The sequence below is a fragment of the Sorex araneus genome, chromosome 1, assembly GCF_027595985.1.
Source record: "Sorex araneus isolate mSorAra2 chromosome 1, mSorAra2.pri, whole genome shotgun sequence".
NCBI classification, from domain to species: Eukaryota; Metazoa; Chordata; class Mammalia; order Eulipotyphla; family Soricidae; genus Sorex; species Sorex araneus.
Window position 1 is genome coordinate 305,306,599 of NC_073302.1, and position 22,947 is coordinate 305,329,545.

General features: G+C 38.8%; 1 long non-coding RNA gene across 1 annotated transcript in view; it reads right to left on the bottom strand.

Moving 5' to 3' along the window:
- Positions 1 to 2,908: 2,908 nt before the first annotated feature.
- The window catches only part of LOC129403446 (uncharacterized), a 360,906-nt gene continuing 340,867 nt past the window's right edge, over positions 2,909 to 22,947 (bottom strand). Inside the window, exon 3 of the long non-coding RNA XR_008629284.1 lies at positions 2,909 to 2,946. This is a non-coding gene — a long non-coding RNA (uncharacterized LOC129403446). The remainder of the gene's footprint in view (positions 2,947 to 22,947) is intronic.

A 22,947-nucleotide genomic window follows, 5' to 3' on the forward strand; every position in this document is an offset into this window, starting at 1 on the left:
ATTCCATCTACTTTATTCATTTACATGTTGGTGAGTACTTAGGTCATTTTCAATTATTCTCTGAAAATTAATGCTGCGATGTTCTTAATTACAGCACTTTCAATTATTGCCAAATTGCTGTTTACATATTCTCTAGATAACTCCCCCAAAGAATTGTGGGAATAGTGGGTGTTCATTACTCTTAATTGTTTGAGGTATCAATACTAATTTTAATAAATAATCAAGTTTTTTTTTTCAGTTCAGTTTTGGTTTTCTTGCCACACTCAGTGCTGCTCACCCTAGGACTCCTCCTGGCTCAAAGCTTTGGGGCTGCAACCAGGAGTTAGAAATGGGTGGTGCTAGGGCTCCACAGGCAAAGCCTGAGCTCAACCCACTGAGCTTCTCCACCGCCATCCCTTGATAACCAGCTTAGTTCTGACATGACTCATAAGCAGAGATAGTAGACATTCCTAGTTGTCTCCAGTGATTAAAACCAGCCTGTTTAAAGACACAGTCTCAATTTCCAGATAAACTCTGTCCTTTTCTCTGAGTACTGGAACCTTGACCTGAAACTAAAAGTGACCTCATGCTGGTTCATTAGCCTGCAAGCACTGTTTTCATTTCTGCACTAGGTATAGATAATGAGGGTGAATATTTGGTCTGGGGTTGTGGCAATGCCCTCTCCTATTTCTTCCCCTGATCTAGATACTCAAGAGCTGGAGCTGGTAAAAGAACTGAATTATACGCAGGCAACATGCTACTTGTCACCAGTGAAGTTACAGACTTTATTCTACCTTGTTTCCATCAACTGAGTGCTTTGGGCAGACAACTTAATACAATCTGACCTGCTTGTTTTTTAAATGTCTTTAAAAACAAAGATATTTTCTATGACTTAAATTATTGAAGTGATCAACCCTACTATGCATTTAGAAATATCTACTGCCATCTGGTGCCATTTCTGAATGGAATTAAAAATAGAAACACCAGTTTCAAGAGATATCTAGGGATAATACCCAGGTGGGTCACAGCATTATATACATTAGCCAAAAGCTAAAAATACTCGCTGTGCAAATAGACAGATGATGAAATAAAGTTGTGATAACATTTATATATGGAATACCACTCTGATATATATCTATATAAAGAAAAGTAAAATTCTAAGTCAGGCATAAGCAAAGCAAGTGTCTTACCTGCTGTAATATCTTTCTGGCATAAAAGCAACCCCTTGGATACTGGCCACAAGGATAGTGATTACCAGAGAGGAAGAGGGTGAGGTAAAAGAATGAAGTGAATTCAATGGAGACAGCTAGTGGAAAAAACTTTTTTTCTCATACATTTGATGAAGTACAAGCTGTGTACTTTTATACTTTCATTGTTTTGTGAACTAACGTTATTTCTGTAGCACTGTAGCACTGTAGTCCCACTGTTTATCGATTTGCTCGAGTGGGTACCAGTAACGTCTCCATTGTGAGAATTGTTGTTACGGTTTTGGCATATCAGATATGCCTTGGGTAGCTTGCCAGGCTCTACCGTGTGGGCGAGATACTCTCAGAAGCTTCCCAGCCTCTCTGAGAGAGACAGAGGAATCAAACCTGGGGCAGCCGCATGCAAGGCAAATGCCCTACCTGCTGTGCTATCACTCCAGTCCACCTATTATTCTCAAGGTTTAAAAAATAAAATGGGGTTGGAGAAATAGTACAGTGATGAAGGTACATTTCTTTTATTTGACTGATCAAGCCCAGTTCAATTTCTGGAACCACATATGGTCCCTTGAACACACCAGGAGTGATCCCTGAGCAATTAGGAACAAGCCATGAGCATAGCTGAGTTGGCCCCAAATCCCCTTTCAAAATGATAATAAAAGAACCAATTTCAAGTTTCATTTGTATTTAACCCAAAGCAGCATGATTTTGAGAAATAACATGGAAAGTGCTGGCCTCCTGAACAGACAAAAGATACTGCATTTCAACTTCTCTTTTCTTTGTCTTCACACAATACAGTTCCTGGACCTGAGGTTTGGGGTCTGAAATGCATCACTGTAACTTCTCTTTTTCCTACAGGCTTCACTTAAGGGTAAATTAAGAGGTGTGACTGAATCAGTCATTGATTCTGTGCTGGGAACTGCTTAGAAATGCTGGAGCAATAGAAAGGTCAGAACTGTGGGGGCTCCTGTGGCCAAGGAATGGGGACCCAAGGGGGTTGGTGAGGGGTCAGAGAGTAGGAAAGGGGTCATTGGCTGACACTCGGCATCTGACCACAGGGACCCCAACTGATCACAGGGGCCATATATCACCACAGGGTGACATCCGACCACAGCAACCCATGTGCCCACCTCTGCCCACAAGGACAGCATCTGACCACAGCGACCCCATCTTACCACAGGGACCACATCTGACCATATGGACAACATCTGACCACAGAGCCCATATGTCCACAGAGACCCAGTCCGTCCACACAGGCCACAGCTGACCAGGGACCCCATCTGGCCACACAGACTATAGCTGACCACAGGGACACCATCTGGCCACAGCCCCCTCCTGTCTCACTGAGCCACCATCCTCCCCAGGAATGTCCATTTACGCCCTTCACAAGAGGATAAAATTCCAATGTCCTCTTAAATTTCTTACTTCTAAATGAGGAAAAACTATTTAGAAACTTTAGAAAGCCACTCCTCCAGCTAACTGTGCAACTAGGACTTGTTTTTCCTTTGCTTTCCTGGAGATCCCCAGTTCCTAGTTTGTCAGGATGCTCTGGTACTTACAGTCGCCCTTGGGGTCAGCCTCAAGGCCTCTTGCCTTCCTGAGCTTGTCACAGGGTCACTTCAGGGGATCAAAGACCTTCTTCGCCTCCACTCCAATTCTGCCAGGACCTCAGCATTTTAGAGCTGTCCTCAAAATGTTCTTAATGAATCCCATCGTCAACAGAAGTGTGAGGGCTATTATGGCCATTGCCTGGCGTACACGGAATCTTTCATAAAAATGAAGACAAATGGAATGTTAAGGCAGGCTTTCAAAATATTTTTAAATTCACTTTTATTTGTGAGCTACATCCTCCTATTCTCCTTCAACAATTATCAAGCAACACCAAGCATGGAGAAGGCTTTCTGCTGTTTACATGTTGAAAGCCAATTTCAGAGATGTTCCCAGGAAAAGTGTCCTCTGTTTACAGCTGAGTTGACAACCTTGTCTCGTAGAGGCATTTAGTGGGCAAAGCATTCTGCACCTTAACAAGCCCCCAATGCCAACATAAAGAAGACTGATGCCTCGGCACGAACAACAGTACACGATTATGCTCCTTTTATTTTTAAACATGTTTCCTTTGTATGATATTGACAGATAAGAGCTTTATGGCCTTTATGGCTTAGACTATGCTTCTTGGGGTTCATATTTTTCAAACTATCTGTCCCCAGGGATTTCACTACCTCTAAAAGGATGTATTCGACATTTTGGAAATAAGGAGGGGGGCTTTGTTTATCCGTTTGGTATCACAAACCTCCCAAGGACAGTTTGCGGTTCATTACTCAGCATCATGTGTGGGTGTATATACTGCATGGTCCCGAGAGTCTCAACTCAAGCCAAAGTTGTCTTCTCAACAGTACAGCGATAATGGCATCTATAGCTTCTTGTGATGTCTGATCGGCAGATAAATCTCTCCAGACCCACTGGCAGACACTGAAGATGGGTCACTGATTTTTTGTTACTGACGTTCAGTCTGATTGTTTTAAAATAAGATCCTTCAAGAACACACCGTGCCTTCCCTTCAAAGCTGTGAAAGAAATTTTCTTCTCTAAGTGTCAGTCCTAGGTCCAAGGGAATTCAATGGCATCCATGGGATGTGCAGGTAAAATCCACAATCAGAAAATGTTGCCAAGGCACCTCAAAGTTTAAAAATGAACAAAGAAAGGGAAACAATTTGCCCAAACAAAGAATTACCCAGCCTTTAAAAGTGTGACTAGAAAAAAAAGCGTGACTAGAACCTGCTTGTCTGTATTTGAGCAGCAAATACAGGCCTCTGGTGAATACCTTTTAGGACAATAAATAAATAAATAAATAAATAAATAAATAAATGTAAGAATCAGGTCTTCTGAATTAAACACAGAGTTACATGCGATTCATGGAAAATGGCCAAACCCCAAGTAACGATAGTAAAGAAATATCACTGGTAAAAGTGTTTCTTGCTCTACTCAAGATAGTTTTGAAAACTGGTGGTTTATTTCAGGAAATGGGAAATGCATTAATATGATGATGGTATCATATCAGCTTGCATGATATTGTTTGCTTCTATTGTAATGAAGTTATTATAAATTTTATAATACTTTTTTGAGATACTTAATTATGAGTATACTTACATTTAAGAATTAAGCCAGTTACTTTGATATTTAGTTATAAGCAACAAAAGGTTGATTTTGACAACACTGCTAACAGATTGAGTTTTGTACTATTCAAAGTGTCTTATAATGATGGAAGAATATTTAGTTGTCATGATCATCTGTGAGATTAAACATTCATAGTGTCTGAGAACTTCATAGTAAATGATTGTATATTAAGAAGTATCAACTTAAATTCTATTGATATGCATATGTACACCCAGCACATATTGGATACAATTGTCTGGAATCTGTGTTTGCAAGAATTATATTGTGCACAGTGTTTTTTGTTTGCAAATATACATTAGGAGCAATGCAATGAAAATAACTCTTCCAACATTCATTACATTCATTAGTATCTATTTATAGAGTGTGTACTTGAGAACTGACTGAAATAAATGGTTAAAAAAGAGATGAAGCACTACAAAGCTTTTAGATACAGTGAGATGCATAGGTACAAAAGCAAAGGGGAGATTAACACATGGTTTAAAAGAGATGTCACCGTCATTCTCAGATGGGATCTGTGGATAAACACTATTATCTTTCAGTCATAGAGCCCAGAGTTCAATGCCTCACCCAGTCCCCATGCCAAGTGCAACACAAACAGTGTTGCCATGTGGGATAGTGGTGCCACAGTGAGTATGTAGCTGCAACAAAAAAGGAAAGCAGAGAGAAAGACAAAGAGAGAGACAGATAGACAGAGACAGAGAGACAAAGCGAGAGTCAGAGACAGAGATAGAGACAGAGACAGAGAGACTGCAACCACATGGTATGGCTAGATAGGTCAGTTAGCTCATAAAGACTTAGCCGACCAACAGGATAGTGGTATGGAAGTAGAGTTTGAAACACTTTGTGAAGAACAGATTGAATAGGTAAATCCAATGGGGATCCCGGTACAGAGCAAGGAAAGCTGTGAAAGGAAGAACCACAAGATAAATGCAGATGCTATAGCAGTAACGGGGCAGGAAGACAGGCCACAGACTATTCTCTCCGGGACAACGTTCCCTGGAATTAAAATTCTCACCTAAAAGTACTGGTGGTTGACTGCAAGGAGCGCGTCAGTGAAGAGGGAACATCAGCTCCTTTAGTTACATACCAATATATCTCTATAGACTAGGGAGGAGGAATTAGAGATGGTTATGATTCAAGACCTTGAGTTTTGTTAAGAAGTTGCTATAATCCAAGAGATAATTCATAGTCATTAAACTACGTCAATTGAAGTGTAAGAGGAAACAGAATCAGTAAGTAACCAGAATGTGTTGACTGATGCCTTGTTTGTTAATTTTGTTTTTATATTGACATGAAAAGGGAGTTTATTTTAAGTTTGATTATAAAATTAATATGTGTTATTGTAAAATGTTCCAGCCAATCTAATTTATTTGAAGACAATTCCAGGCTAGAGAGATAGTGTCAGTCTTAAGGCTGCATCTTATAAGACTTGGTTTGAGTTACTGGCACGAAACATGGTTCCTTGGGCACCACTAGGAATAATCTAAGCTCAGAGCCACAAGTAAGCCCTGAGCACTGTAGTCTGTGGTACAAAAACTAACCAAAAATTCAATTTACCACTTTCTTACTTTTCACATTAATTTTTCCTTCATTTAATATATATTGAATTTAATAAATGAAACTATGCAGCTTAGTTGTTTTTTAATTAATTAGGCACTTGTATCATTTTTATCAATTAAAACATTTCAAAATAATTGGTAAGAAGTTAATTGTATCATTATTAACCCTATTTTTGAACCTATATAACCTTGCTGACACTTTTGCTTAATGTATATAATTTAGTTTATTTTTGAATACTATTTTTCAATATGGCAGAGCCTGGCAAGCTACCTGTGGCATACTCTATATGCCCCAAACAGTAACAATGATGGCTCGTATTCCCCTGATCTTGAAAGAGCCCCCAATATGCCATTGGGCTACACTAGCATGCTACAGGGACAATTGAAGATGTTAATGGCGCCCACTCAAGCAAATCAATGAACAACAGAATAACAGTGAAACAATGATACAGTGATTTTGCAATGTAGATATTGTGGCAAAATCTTTCTACCCTGGATGAAATCAATGCTAAATCTGGCAACAATTTAATAGCTTATAGGGATAAATGAGTTTATATGTCTATCAGCCAAGCAAAACCTGGGTCACATGAAAGTGCAGGTGTTTTAAAAATGTATCCCAATAATTTTATACTTAATTTAAAGTTCTGATGTTTCCTAAAAACCTACTTATCAATGTTAATAAAAAACAGAATTAAGATAAATATTTAAGAATAACAAGCTTTTGATCATGCTAAATATTATTACTTTGATGGCAATAAACTAGTTCCTAAAGTTCTCATCAAAATTGGACTTGAATTGGGCAGTAAATAGGTCAGAAATAGTAATCAATTATATGATAAGTTAGGGGCCAAAATCAGTTCAATACTTTAGAAAGTAGAAGCAAACTTTAAATAAACATGCAGCCAAGAATGTTGAAGAAACAATAGAAATAAGAAAAATAATTTCCTCATTGTGACCAATATTAAGTGTTATCTAGAATATAGATCAGCAAAAAAGATTTCCTGGAGGCTGAAAATATAGTACAGTAGATAGGGGTACTTGCACTTGGCCAACCCGGGGAAAATCCCCGTCATTCCATAATAACATAAGGAAAACAGTGTTTTGAGGTGACAAGCTGAGAAATGAAATGCATCCTACTCAAGTAGGAACAAAGTTCTTTTTCCCTGTCCAAATAAACAATTCTAAGTTCTTGCTGCAATCCCACACTCACAATGACATGTCAGAAGGGGCTTTGAAAAGAACATGGACTAGAAAATATAAATTAATGGGGAGTAGAGGCTCAACATTTTCTGAAAACTAGCTGCAAGATGAAGAACATTTCATAGGTTCTATATGTATATGCAAAAATGTGTGTGTATCTGCACCTTTATCAACATATCAATCAACAGAGGGAAACAAGAAAAGCTTCTACATTATCAAATTGTATTGGCTTTCCACGCATGAGTGAGAATTATGTGAATTTTTGCAGAATGAGCTGGCTTTTTATGATCTGATCAATGCCAGACAAGCCAGGAAATCAGAACCAATATACTGTGAAGCAGAATTTTTAAAAATTCATTAGCTTGCCAATTTTAATTGAGCACCTCTCCTATTGTAGCAGCTACAACTTGAGGCTGGTAATACAGTAGGGAGCCGGCATGGGAAGCACGCGCATTCATCTAACTTTCATGGTGGTGAGTTGGAGAGGTAATGACAAAAGCCAGGGAAAAATAGGCCAGGGACGTGGGGAAGATGCTATTTTGGAAAGTGTCTGAGGCAGCCTCTTTGGGAAGGTGACATCTGCGCGGAAGGATCAAAGCCATGAGACAGTGCTCGCTGCTTGTAAGAACCTTTCTTCACTTTTCTGCAAAGAGATTTGTAAGAGTAGGAAATCCAGATTCAGAAGCAGCCCAGCTGGTTTGAGGAAGGCCAGAGAATGGGTTTATGAGTGTGGGGTGTAGGGCAAAGGAGGCAGAGAGCAGGGCACTGCAGATGGTGGCTAGACAATGCAGAAGCTCTTAGAGAGGAAAAGAGCAGCACTTCTTGGAAGGAAGCGAGTAACCGCTCATATAATCTGTGAGTTCTTATTAAGCACTCAGGGGGATCAGAGAAGCAGTGCAGCAGATAGGGCATTACACAGTGCTGACCGGGTTCCATCTCTAGCGCATCTTTGGCCCCATTAGCACTCCCACAAGTCTGAATGCAGAGCCACGAGTAAGCCCTGAGCACAGCCTACAGTGGTACAAAAACCAAAAACCAAAAACCAAAAAAAAAAAAAAAGAAAGAAAAGAAAAGGAATAGAAAAAAGAAAGATGCTCTCGTGCAGTCTTCATCGGAGCTTGGCTGAAAACTTACACGGCCACTCTAATGATAACTCATTATGGGGATTTTAGCCCTTTATTGCATATGAAGTAGAAAAAAAATGATAGATTTCATATCAGAGATGAGTCAGCTTTCAAATGTTACCATGGACACAGCCTGGTGGGTTCAGCAGAGAGTCAGTACTATGAGGAAAAAAACACAAAGACCAATCCAGATATAAGGAGGGTAAAATTTGGTGGTGGGTTGGGTAAGGGAAATTTTGAGGGATGCAGGAGGCTCTCTTAGGATTCTGGAATGAGTATAGAGTCAGGAAATAACACGGTCTGAAGATGGAGGCATGGGATGTAGGGTACTAGTTCAGAAAGGAGGTGGGGGATATCCCAAACTGCCCTCGGCTTGAAGCGGGGATGGATTCACAGGATTCAGGTTTCTTGGGAATGGACAGGTTTGACTCAGGGCGGTCAGTCTCTGCTCAGAGGGTCAGCGGCTTTCTCTGTGTGCCCAGAGTAGGTTTCTACCGAGACAGTAGCACCTTGGTTAATAATTAAATTCAATGAAGACCCTATGTGCTATGGGGGAATAGCCAGCAACACATAGGACTACAGAATATTTCAGATCAAGAGCAATGACAGGACTGGAGAGCTACGAGAGGATGCAAGCTTCTTGTCTCGCCCGGGGATGATCACAGCTCAGTACTTGAACGGGATGATCACAGCTCAGTACTTGAATGGGATGATCACAGCTCAGTACTTGAACGGGATGATCACAGCTCAGTACTTGAATGGGATGATCACAGCTCAGTACTTGAATGGGTTCCCAAAGTGCCAGGGTCACTCCTGAGTGGAGAGACAAGAATAACTCCTGAGCACTGTCTGATGCAACCCTTTTCTAAACAATGGTTGTTACAGAGTCTGAAGAATAGCACTAGCTGCTTTTTGTCTTTTCTTTTTCCTTTTTTTTTTCCTGAACAACGAAGCAATCAACATTTTCACTCTGCTTCCCAGAGTACTAAAGAAGAATTCCATCTGGCTATCATCCAGACATAGATTCATCAGGAAATATGTCCTGTCTCTCTGAATCTGATAAATCATCCTTTTTAGAGAAAGAGAGCACCCCTCGAATTTGTTAAATTGAATTCCCCCTTAATGTTAAGCACCAGCATTCTTGAACATGGAGTGGATATCCTAGGTTTGTCTCACGTTTCTTTAGAATTAAATGGCATATCAATTCTCCACTATGGAATTATTAACTTGAGTTATTTTTTTCTCTTTGCAAACCTGTGGGACACTGTTTTGATTCACTTGTCAAGATGACAAATAAGCCAGAAAAACAGAGAATATTTTGGGGGGCTGGGCTTGCTGATACTTCCTAACAATTAGGCACCCACATGCAGATGAATAAATGAGTCCAGTGCCAGATGGGCATGGCCAGGTGGGACATAGGCGCTTGGAAGATGGCATGAAAGATAGTCTCTTCATAGATCACTTCGGAGCTCCCTAAACGGTCACATAAAGAGTTCCAGGCAATAAATACATGGCAAAAACAAGGAGCAGGGATAATCAATAAACAGCCAAAAGAACTGAAAATAAAAGGTCCAGAAGGAGACATGATAAAGGAAAACAGAATAATAGCAGAAAGAAAATGATTCCAAGAAAAAAAGGAGGATCAACAAAGTCAGTGGCAAACAGCACAGAACCACAGAATTCAGGGATGTTTAAAATGCTGAGGATGCTATTGATGGCTTTAACACTGCTTATTCTGGGTCCATTACATATGTCTACAACAACTTGAAAGGAATGACACAGTGAGCACAAGAGTTGTCCCGTGATTTAGCAGTGGAGCACAAACTGGAAAGGAACATGATACTGAAGGAGAGATTTTATGCAAGGGAGAGAGTTTATCATAGTTTTCTTAGCTAGTTGGAAACGTATAATAGAGAACATACGTGCAGTTCTCTATTATAGGACTGAGGGAATTTCTGAAGATACATTGCTTATTGACTAGAGGAACAAAAGTCTAAAAAATAAAGGAAGCCAGAGCAATTAGTCCAAAGAACCTGAAGGTAGAAAAAAAAAGGGAGTTAGAGAGGGAGTGAGGCGACCTTAGCAAATTTCTTCTTTAAGTCTCTACAGTGACATGGAAATTCAAGTTAGAAGCTTAAAAGGATTACCAGAGGAATAGTGGTAGAGAGATTTCTGCATAAATATGAATATTTAAGTGATATGAGTTGATGCAAGGAACACAAGTTCATTCAGGAATTCACTACTTCAGAAAATGGAAGACTTGTGTCCCACATAGACACAAGACTATGGCGAGAAGAAGTGATTTTTATTTTTTTTATCTAGAAAGAGAACAAATAATGCAAGCTTTAAGAAGGTTGCACCAGGGCACACATATCACCATAGTGATTAATGAATTCCCTAGTGAGCTACTTCCTGAGGCCCAATATGACTTACCTGCAAAAGGCTTCTGAGAACGGGGGACACATTGACCTGATCTGAGACTTTGAGTAAAAGAAAAAGATAAGGAAAAGTGTCCCGTTCATGAGGAGCTTGTCGAGTTTTGGAAATATAAAATTCAGCTCTTTTTCGTGCAATAGTTTCAGTAGTGAAGGTATGGAAGAAGATGTTTAAAAATGTATCAAGAATGGAGACAAGAGGGACTCATTTAGGATGGCGAAAAAATGAAGAACATAGCCTAAGAGATCAAAGAAAATCTGTCAAATATTAGGGTCATTTATGTCTAGAAGTCACACTTTTTCAAGAAAATACTTATCTTCAGCTGCATGGAACTGGCAGAAATTATCAGACTTTATAAGGACAATTGGGAGAGAACAGGGAAAGGGGTTAAGCCTGAGAATTCCATGTAGATGAGCGACTGGAGGGGGACAATAATTTTGGGACCCAAAACTCTCTCACATACAGTAGCCAATTCTGACCTTCTACTACTAATTGATACATCGTATCACTGTATCACTGTCATCCTATTGATCATCTGTTTGCTTGAGCTGGTGCCAGTAATGTTTCCATTTGGCCTAGCCCTGAGATGTTAGCAGCCTTTATTTACTTGTCCTTCCCAATGGTGGCACATTGGAGGCTCTTTCAGGGTCAGGGGAATGAGACCCATCATTATTACTTTTTTTGGCATATCAGATATGCCACAGGGAGCTTGCCAGCCTTTGCCGTGCAGTCAGGATACTCTTGCTAGCTTGCCGGGATCTCCGAGAAAGACAACTAAATGTGTGCTTCTGGGAGCTTTGTTTTATAGTCTCTGGATTTTGGCCATTGATGGGATTACAAGGTACCAGGGGCAGTTTGTGGGTGTGGTTGCCAAGCTACTGGAAAATGGGGGATCTGGGTGGACGAGGCCCAGTCCTGATCCAAGCAGCTTTGGAGATCTCAGCCCCGGGTCCCGCACACCTGGTTTCCTCTGCCGGTTCCTTCATGGGTGAGGGTGGTCCGAATGTGTGGAGAGTGGCCTTGAGCATGGCTGTGGCTGATTTCTGAAGGTATTCAGCTACTGGGGCTCTGTTCAGAGTGGGGAGGGAAACTCAACCCACCCCTTCTGAGGGGCCCTTGTGAAGACAGCTAGACGAGGGGGCAGGAGACTGCTCATCCATAATAATCATCTTTAAAGTGAAGGTTTAACATTCATGTTCTCCAGGAACATGGGTAATAGAAAAATTTCTCAGAGTTTCCCTGAAGGGAATTCAGAGCAGAAGAACAAAGAGCTCTGCCATCACTTCCACTCCAACCAAAGGAGCCCTAAATGTTTTTGTAGTAACACATATATTGATATAGCATGCCAATTTTTTTCTACTATAAAGACACACAACTTTAGAAGGCATTTATCTGCACAAATCAACACTTAAGGACTATTATCTTGCTCACAATTATAGCGTGAGAACACATCAGGAGCTAGATTTAAGCACACAATATCTACTTCCAATGCTCAAATTATTTCCATGATATTTAAATATTTTATAGTTTACCAGCTATAGTGGCATTCTCCTATTCTACATTGGTTCCACTTATACAATACACATAAGTCCATCAAGACAAACTCAGAAGTTTGTGCCAAGACTGAAAATGATCATTTTTTTTCTCTCAAAAAAGTTTTCAGACAGCAAGTTTTGTGGGTGTCCCAGGAAATTAAAATAGGGGTGGATGGGGAACTTAACTTTGGCAATGAGGGAATTATGAGACCTGTTGAGCCTCTCCTTTCTTGGTGATACTCAATGAGAAAAATACAAGAACAAGTAATGGGAAAACTATACATTTGATCTAGCTTATGGGTGCTAAGATTGAATAGAGACCTTCTAGTAATCAAGACACATAGCTTCTGTGGTCAAGAATCACTCTTCTTTTTTTTCTTTTTTTAATTATTATTTTTTTTAATTAGTGAGTCACCGTGAGGGTACAGTTACAAATTTACCCATTTTCGTACTTGTGTTTCCCTCATACAATGTTCGAGAACCCATCCCTCCACCAGTGCCCATTACCCACCACCAATGAACCCAGTATCCCTCCCACCCTCCAATCCCATGCACCCCCACCCCACCCCGCCTCTGTGGCAGGGTATTCCATTTTGTTCTCTCTCTCTCCTTTTGGGTGTTGTGGTTTGCGATAGGGGTATTGAGTGGCCATCGTGTTCAGTCTCTAGTCTACTTTCAGCTGTATCTCCCTTCCCGAGTGGGACCTCCAACCACATTTTACTTGGTGTTCCCTTCTCTATCTGGGCTGCCTTTCCCCCAGCATGTGAGGCCAGCTTCCAAGCCATGGAGCCAACCTCCTGGTATTATATACAGAATCACTCTTCTTATAAATAGCAAGGAATCCAGTTTCTTTAAGGTAAGCCAACTTAAGGTTACCCAGTGGTATCTGTGAAAGAAAATGGCTTCTTAAACCTATCACTAATTTTTTAAAAAATGTAAGTGTAAATAACATAGCAAGCAGATACAGATTATATTTATATAAACACCTTGTCAATTATATATTTTTCCCAGTAGAGGTGGTAAGAAATAGATTTCACTCTTGGTCAATTCGATTAGAGAAAGTATCTGACCTAATCAGACAGAATCTTGATTAGGAACTTTTGGAAAAACTCCTCTCTAAAGACAAGGTTTGACAAAATGATGTCAGCATCCTGAGACAGAATAGGGGAGAAAATGAAATAAAAGTGTAACAAAAGGTCAGTAGGAAATGGGTGATAAAATCAGCAGGAAACCCACAGTACTTCAAACAATAGTTCATCCAGCTGCCTGCAGATAAAGGAGGGTGAGGTGAAGGGAGAGGCAAGTATGGGCAAATCAGCAGGGAGAATGGGAACAGCAGGAAGCTGCTGAGGGTGGGGGAGTGGGCATTGAAAAGTTAATTGGAGGAACAAGCTCAGGGCACAGATCAGACTCCTAGAAACATATGGAGACAAATCTGAAGAAACCAACATCACAAGAATGAACAGAAGACAGCAGAATAGAAGGAGGAGGAGCCATATGAGCCAAGTCTTGAATAATTCTTGGCCTTCCGCGAGAGATACAGGTGTAACTGCTAGCAAACCATGGAAATAAACAAAAGGTGCACACATGCACACATTGGATGTCATGTCAACTGAGCATGGCGATTTCATAGGAAGAAAAACATCCGCAGTCCTTTCCATTACACGTTTATTATAATCATCTGTTTCAATGGAATTCCCCATATAGAACAGAGACCAAAAGAATGCAAAGTAAAGCAAAACCAATTACTTTATGCTATGTTGAAGCAAGGAATCAATAACGATATGGTGGCACATACAACAATTACATTATAGGAGTTTTAGACTTCATGTTTGCAAGACATGACTATGTAAAGATATATGAGCTTTTCTTCTTTTCAGTCTTGGAATTTGGTGGTCATCCTACAGTTGCTTTTGCGGTAGTAAGTCATCATTCTTGCTACAAGCCAATACACAGAATCTGCTCCTGGTCCTTGTCAAAAGTCAAGATTTAAAAGATATTAACAAGATGATAGATCAGACTCCAGGAAATAATTATCTTTACCACCCCATGCCACTGTTTGGTTCCCACTTTAGACATTTGAGGAAGAGGAAAGGAGAAGGATTATGTGAGTATAGGACCAGCCTCCTCGTCAAATATCAACAAGGTTTTCCTCAATATGTCTAACAAAAGCCTTGCCTGTAAGTCTGACCATGATCTGTAGAACTACAGTGGCTGGAGTCAGAGGGTCTAAAGAAGTCAGTCAATAGGAGTGAATGAGGAGTATTTTGGTTCGGAGGATTGTAACCCATAGAGGTTGAGAAGAACCTCTTCTTTTGTCAGTTCATTGGCCTGATGATATAGCAGGATTTAGTGGGGTCACTCACACGTAGGTTTATAACCCACCATGTGGTGACTTCTATTTGCAAATTAAACAGCCTGGTGAGGACACTTGGCAACCATGAAAAAAGAGCAAGTTTATCTATTAACTGTGACAGAAAACATGTACACTGCAGCTTTTAAAAAATATTTGCTATAAATTTTTATTTTTTAATGGAATCACCATGAGACACATAGTTACAAAGCTGTTTACGATCAGGTCTCAGTCATACAATAATCCAACACCCATCCCTCCACCTGTGTCCATTTCCCACCACTAATGAACCTGGTTTCCTGCCACTGTCCCTCTTCCCCCTCCCCCACCTGCCTCTAGAACTCTATGGCAGGCAATTTCTCACTTTCTCTCTCTAACCCCCTCTGCCCCCTTCCCACCTCACCTTCCTGCGCACTATGGTCCATAATACAGATGCTGAGAGTTTATCTTGCTTATTTCTTTACTTTCAGCATGTAGTTCCTTCCAGAGTGATCATCTCTAACTATCTTTATCATAAAGGGCCTTCTCCATCTCAATTGCCTTCTCCCCCAGCACTTGAGACAGGCTTCCTATCATAGACTAATTCTCCTGGCCCTTGTTTCTACTGTCCTTGGGTATTAATCTCATAAAATTTGTTTTCTTTCTCTTTTTGGGTCACACCTGTTGATGCTGAGGGGATATTCCTGGCTTTTCACTTAAAATTCATACCTCATGGTGCTCAGGGGACCATATAAAATGCTGGGAATCAGACCTGGGTTGGCTGCCTGCAAGGCAAACCTACCCACTGAATTATCACTCCAGCCCAATGTTTTCGATTTTTTGATTTTTTAATTTTTAATTTTTTTAATACAACACAAATAAGTGCAGTCTTCTATCTAAAACCTTTCAATTTTCAGGAGCAGGGGACAAAGCACAGAGGTGGATGCATGTTTTATAAGGAGTTGTGGAATCTTGAGTTGCATCTCTGGCACCAAAAAAGAATTTGGCTCACCAATGACGGAAAAATGTACCTAAACTCAGGCCACCATTATGACACCACTACTATCCATATATTGACCTGAATTCTGACTCCTGTACTTGAATAATCACTGATTATATGGAGAACTCAATTATTTCTCAATTGACAGAATGATATTTCACTCTAAAAGTTGAATTTCTAGAGTCATTTAATGCTTAGTGCTTTTTCTGACCATATTGGATTTTGGGAAATGCATGTTACTACAGTCCAGCTACACAATGAATTAACATTAAGAGGCATATCTCATGTTACTTCTTTGATTTTTTAAAAGGAATATATAGAAAGATCCTTATCCATTCATTATGAAAACAAAACACGCACAAAAGCATTCTCATTATTACATGTTTAACTTATTTATAAAAAATTAATAACTTCTCAAGTCACACCTTATATACTTAGTGATTAAAGAACTAAGAAAGAGACAAAGTTAATTAGGGAAAGTTAATTATATGGGAATACATAGCATTTTGAACTAGAGAATTAAATATTTTCTAGAAGAATGTAGTAGAATCAGCAATTAGATGTGAAAACTTATTTTATTCCTGTGAGAGTATTAATTTTATTAATATGAATTATTTAGTACGGATAAAATGCTATGAACATTTCAAGTGCAAACTAACTTAACATCATTTTCACCAGAGGATTATGATAATTCAGAATTCTGGATATTGTTGAGTGGTTTTTAAATATTCTAACACTGTTATCTGATTTATAGTATTATCTATAAATATAAATGGAGTATAAGTTTTTAAGTACCTTCTCTCAAATCAGAAATTAATTGTGCTATGTATAGTTTCTATTTTAAGTTCACATACACATTAACCTGATGTGAATCATTTTTTTAAAAAAAAAAGTAAGGGATGTCAAATTAAACTCATAAGCAAAGACTAATATAATCATCTACTTTGAACCATCCTATAAGGTGATTTTTAGAACTTCACACTTAGGTTACATGACTTTTTTTTTAACTGCTTTCTTTCTTAGTACTTTAAAGTATATTTTTATACCAGCTAACACAATAGATTATTTCTATAAGAAATAATATAGCCATAATCAACAAGTTATCACTACTCAGCCAGAATGGTACTACATACCACATATATTTCTTAATATTGCACTATCCACATTTTATAAATGAGGAAAAAACTTGGGAATCAGAGATTACATACAATGAATATAAAAGATATTCATTCTGGCAAGATAAAAAACAATCAAATAGTTTTAAAATCAATATTCATGTTAGAAACTGACTTTCATAGTGTGATATTAGAAAATTTTCAGAGTGAACTTAACTTACATTATTGGAGATTACCTTTTTAATATACTTTGAAAAAATGCTCTAGGAAGAAACCCACATTTATCATATTCCAAAGTTTGTCATTTAGAGAAATCTTAAACACATTTTAAATTTTCAGACTAAATTCTGATGATCTTTAATCCATCCCATGAAGCAATGAGCAAATAAGGTGAAAGGGAGAGGTATCTAAATACCAACGACACGGGAAATAGTAAATGGGAACTGGACCATGTCAGAAAAATTGGGTTGAAATTCTCTCACCTTTCCCATTTATACGTGTGAACAAATGAACCTCAAGAACCTCTGTTTCCTCCTCTGAAAAGTATAAGTATTCATACCGAATGCTGAGCTGGAGTGATAGCACAGCAGGTAGGGCTTTTGCCTTGAATGTGGCAGGAAAGCTGGGGTTGATTCCTCTGTCCCTCTCTGAGAGCCAGGCAAGCTACGGAGAGTATCCCACCCACACAGTAGAGCCTGCCAAGCTACTGTGGCATATTTGATATGCAAAAACAGTAACAACAAGTCTCACAATGGAGCTGTTACTGGTGCCCACTGGAGCGAATTGAACAGTGCTACAGTGCTATGAAATAAAGTTAAGAAGGTCATAAACGATTCAACTTGACTAAAGCAATTTGCAAAACTTTAGTTTCTACCCTCATGTCACATTCCCATTATTGACAGTATCTCTACTATCCTTTATAGACATTTGGAAATTCAACCTGCATCTAGTTTCTATTTAAAATGTTTAGCACAATAGGGTAAACTGTTTATGTACGGTGTGCCAGAACTGTATACTGTATTCCAGAAAACTAAAAGAAATGAAAAGGAGTGAATAAAAATAGCTTTTGATTTTAAAGTGTTAAGGAATTGAACAAGGATTATTTTTGAAAAGAAAAAGCTTTAAAACCTCCTATGGAAAGAATATTGCTTGAAGAATGGAACCTCTGTAGATGTACAAAAGATGAAAGTTTAACACCCCGTGTTCTCTGCTGCCTCCAGTGCATAACGACCATCCGCACAACATAGGCTTTTGTGTTCTTGTTCTTTTTGGAATGTTCTTTTTTCAAAACTTAAACATATATTTATTCCATAAATAAGTTAAAAATAAATGGACAGAGAATGCAAGTGACTAAAACCAATCTTTTTGCCAGATCTTGGTGGAAATGCATTCAAGTGCTTTTAAAAACTCAAATATATTACATTGCATTTCTTAGGAAATGTTACACAGGCCTGAAAATCCAGGTCAGTTTCTAAGTAACTGTCAGCCAAAGCATAAAGCAACACATTTCTGCCATTAAAGATCCTGTGAGAAAAACTAATTAATGTTAACCCAGCTATTCAGAAAATCTTTAAAAAGGTAGCACTGTAGCATTGCAGTCTCCTTGTAATGCTACAATGAGACCGAGTGATTAGCACAGCGGTTGGGCATTTGCCTTGCACAAGGCTGACCGGGGTTCGATTCCTCCGCCCCTCTCAGAGAGCCTGTCAAGCTACTAAGAGTATCTCGCACGCATGGCAGAGCCTGGCAAGCTACCTGTGGCGTATTTAATAAGTCAAAAACAGTAACAACAAGTCTCACAATGAAGACATTACTGGCGCCTGCTTGAGCAAATCGATGAGCAAGGGGATGACAGTGACATTGACAGTAACAGTGACATGCGAAAAAATGAATTAAAAAAGGTATTTTCATGAAAACATTAAGCCCATTCTTGTACATAGGAAGGATAGATCTTGGTGGAAATGAATCCTGAATCCTGCTCCCCTCCCTTCATAGGTATCATCCCAAAGGGTAAAACTCCATGATCATTAAATAGGATTTAATGATGAAAAGCATCATTTTTACTGTGACTATTCAAATAAGGTGTGAGTTCTACATTTAAAATAAATTACATGTGTCCCAGAATCTTACACTTATGTGTTATTTCATATATATTTTTATCTATTTGCTCATCAAAAAATGTCATTAGCTGTTAGTAAAGAAGTCAAAGAGCTAAAATCTGACACAGAAAGTGTTTAAAGACTTGAGGACATATTTCTGCCATGGGACAATCATAGATCATTATAATACCAATTCTGCGCTACATTGAGATGTATAAGCAGGGAAAACAGGTACTAAAGTAAATATAAGTGAAGGCAAAACTAAAAGTTAGAAGAAAGCAATGTCATTTTATTTTTTAAATTTTTTGATGCTGGGGATTAAGCACAGGACTTGATACATGCAAAGTATGCGCTACATCTCCCTTCCTCCTAGAATGTTTTCTTTTTTGGTGGGGGGTTCAAACTTGGTGATGCTTAGGGGTTACTCCTGGATCTGCACTGAGGAATTACCCCTGGTAGGGGGACCATATGGGAAGCCGAGGATTGAACCTGGGCCAGCTGCTTTCAAGGAGAATACTCTAACCTTTATACGATTGCTCCAGCCAGCAATATCATTTGAGAAACATAACTGGCACACCATTTTAGCAAGATTCGAGGAAAGGATGCTGATTTCATTGATTAAAAAATGGGGTGGCTCCTAGGGAAGAACAGAAAGATAGACATGAGAATGCTCTAGATGGGAGCCGGGTGGGAGGATCTTCAGATGACTTCAGAAAACCCCAATTATCAATATCTTCGGGAGAACGATGTTAACTAGAGCCAGGAAGTTGGGTGAGGTCTGTTTTACACAGTTCCAGGAAGAGAAGAAAGATGTTACTGGCAACTAAAGACTGGTCCATAGCACAGGACAGACAGCCAAAGGTGAAGATGCAAGGCTTGCAAGGGCAAGGCCTCAAGTGTGATTCCTAGCACCCTATGAGCACTGCATGGGGGTCCTGATGTCTGGGCAGTACTGTGTCACCAGGAATGTCCCTGAACGGTGCAGCCCACGTGCCTGGGCAGAGTCAACACCAGAAAGTTACAGAGCCTCCAAACCCGCAAGCAGATAGATTTTCTTTCCTATATATTCAAGATGACTAGAATTCTGGCATTATCTGTAAACTGCTATAAATTGTCACTACATTTCCCCAAATTTAAATGCACCTATCTCATCAGCTCTATGCACATGAATCCCTTCAGAGGAATGAATAAACTAATTATTTAGGAATGACAAATATAATCATTCATTTTAATACATATGTAGAAACTGTATGTCACTCAGAAACAATATAGCCAAAAATATGCACATGTATCTTATTTAGTTTTTGCTATTTAGATATAAAAACAGAATTTTACAGTTTGTAGATAAAAATATCTAATATTTAGTATATATATATAAAAGTTTGAACATATATATTAATACGTACAAACTGTGTATATAGATTAGAGGTTTTTTATTTTAAAAGCTAGAGTATCACAGAAGCATTGCTATTATCATTATGTGCAAGTCACAGGTTAATTATTGAGAAAGAGATACTCTAATAAAATCATGGTTGGTCTATTGTATTCTCCATTTAAACAGCAGGATTTCTTCATACTGTATGTGCCATATAATTACTTCACTTGAATGCAATACTTTAATGAAGACCAGTTTAATTAAATTAAATTTCTCCCTTGTGGTAACTCAATCAAAATGCATCATACCCTCATTATAATGTTATCTGTGGGAGTCCAACATTATAAGTGCTATAAGGAGGGTTGATTTTAATGAGGGCAGAAATAATAAACTCTCCTTTATTTATCAAGTTACACAATACAATATCGTAACTGAAATTTTCATATTAAGTTCACAGCATATGCATTTTAGTTCCTAATTAGTTTAGTCTGTTTATGTTGCTTTATTAGAGGTAATGCCATTCAAATAATTATCTTTTGTTTGACTAATATTTATGACAAGCTTCTACTTAAGCTGGTTTAATTAAATTTACATAAATAATTAAACAATTTCTTTCCAACTCAGTAGTTACCATCATCATAGGCTTGGTTTAAATGCGATTCATTTTTATTTCATAGAATCCTGATTAGACTGGATACATTGAAACTTATTTCATTAACACTTTAAGGGGTCAAGATGGGTTCAGAAAATTATTCAACAAACTCGGTGAACTAGGCAAAATAAAATCTGGTTACTAATAATTAATAGCATTTGAGGAGAATAAAGGTTAATGTTTTAATGAAATTTAGAAGTAGCTACACAACAATTAGTTACATACATCCATGTAAACTATACAAAACTAGAAGAATAAATTGATGTCTTCAATGAAAAAATCATTTATGCTAATCATTCTTGAAAATATCTTTTGTCTAGTTCAGTTAATTGATTTAAATATATATATATACATATATTATGTATATATACACATAATATATGTGTATATATACACTGGCTGGGCTGGAAGGATTGCACAGTAGGTAGGGTGTTTGCCTTGCATGTAGTCGGCCTGGGTCCGATTCCTCCACCCCTCTCAGAGAACCCGGCAAGCTACCGAGAGTATCTCGCCCACTCCGCAGAGCCTGGCAATCTACCCGTGGCATATTCAATATGCCAAAAACAGCAACAGCAAGTCTCTCAATGGAGACGTTACTGGTGCCCACACAAGCAAACAATGAGCACGAGATGACAGTGACAATATATATACATTGTAATTCATAGTCATTTATTAGTATAAAAAAACAAGTTGTAAATTTACCATCAATGTTTCAGAATTTCATTGCAGGGTACTTTAAAAAATCGTGGGACAGAAGAATTAAAAAATTATGGAGTTCAAGTCCATTTGCATACCTCCCTACAGAGAGAGCTCAGATTAATCTGAATTTCCCAATTCTTCTTTTCTCTTTGATTTGGATGGATTGAGTCGCCATTGGCAATGTAATAAGTTATCAGGCCTTCTCATTTCTCTGTTTTGTTTGCTTGGGTTGGGGGGAGGTGCACAACAGAAATGCTCAGGGATTACTCCCATCTCTGCACTCAGGAATAATTCCTGGCAGAGCTCAGGGAACCATATGGATTGCCAGGCACTGAACACGTGTGAGCAGCATGCAAGGAGAGCACCCTACTCACCGTACTATAGCTCCGATCCAGGCCTTCACTTTTCTTGTGACCCCTCTCTCTATTCTCACTGCCACTCTCACTCTGATAGACTAGATTCTAGATATAAGCTCTTGGATTTGATGCCTTCAGACTTAGCACTGGCCAAATGACTCTTCACCTGGCTATTAGAATACGTTATAGAGCCCAGAGATGACAGTGTTTAATGTCACCCTAAAATACTCAGCCCTAGGAAAACTCTGCTCTTACCTCCCTCAACCTTATCATTCCCTAGAGAAGAAGGAATGAATCCAGAAAAAGAAGGATGCTTGGACATAGGTAAATATTGAGGTATGTAAATGCTAACTGTCTTTGCTTTGAAAAATGACCCGGCTTTTATAAAACATATTATGACTAGGGCTTTGTGTTGAGGCATTTGGGGAAAACTCAGGATGTCAACCAGGACATGAGATTATTTTGAAAAGTAGAAAGGAGAGAGTTCACGCCAAATACACAAGTCAAGAAATGGAAATGGGAAAGGATGCACCTAGAAAAAAAAATACACTGCAGAAATGTGTGAAGTTAATGCATGTGAAGTTGCCAGGGAAGCAAGGAGTGTACTGATTAGAAATAAGGGGGGCTGTGAGTTGAAGCAAATGATAAAAACACACTAACTTTCTTAAGTGGTGACAGTCCCCAATATTGGGGGCAATGAAACACTAGTATGTACCTTTTTGGAAGTAGCTCTGTTAACCATTTGAGGCATTAGAGAGAGAAGATAATGTTTTGAATAATTTTCTAGGGGCTGGAGAGATTAAAACAGCAGGTAAGGCACTAGCCTTGTACACAGTCAACCCAGTTTAATCCCAAGTTTCTCTTAGGGTCCCACAAAACTCATCAGCCGTGATCCCTTCATACAGAGTCAGGAGTGATTTCCTGAGCACCACTGGGTGTGGCCCCAAACCAAAAAATAAAAATAAATGGTTCACTAGATGGTTTTGTACCAAGGCCTAAAATAAATGTCTAGCAATAAATATGCATGATGAAGGAGTGTCTTAAAGCTTCTGGAGTAGAAGTGACAGAATTGGTAAATGATTAAGAACAGAAAGGAAGGTGGATGCTCTAG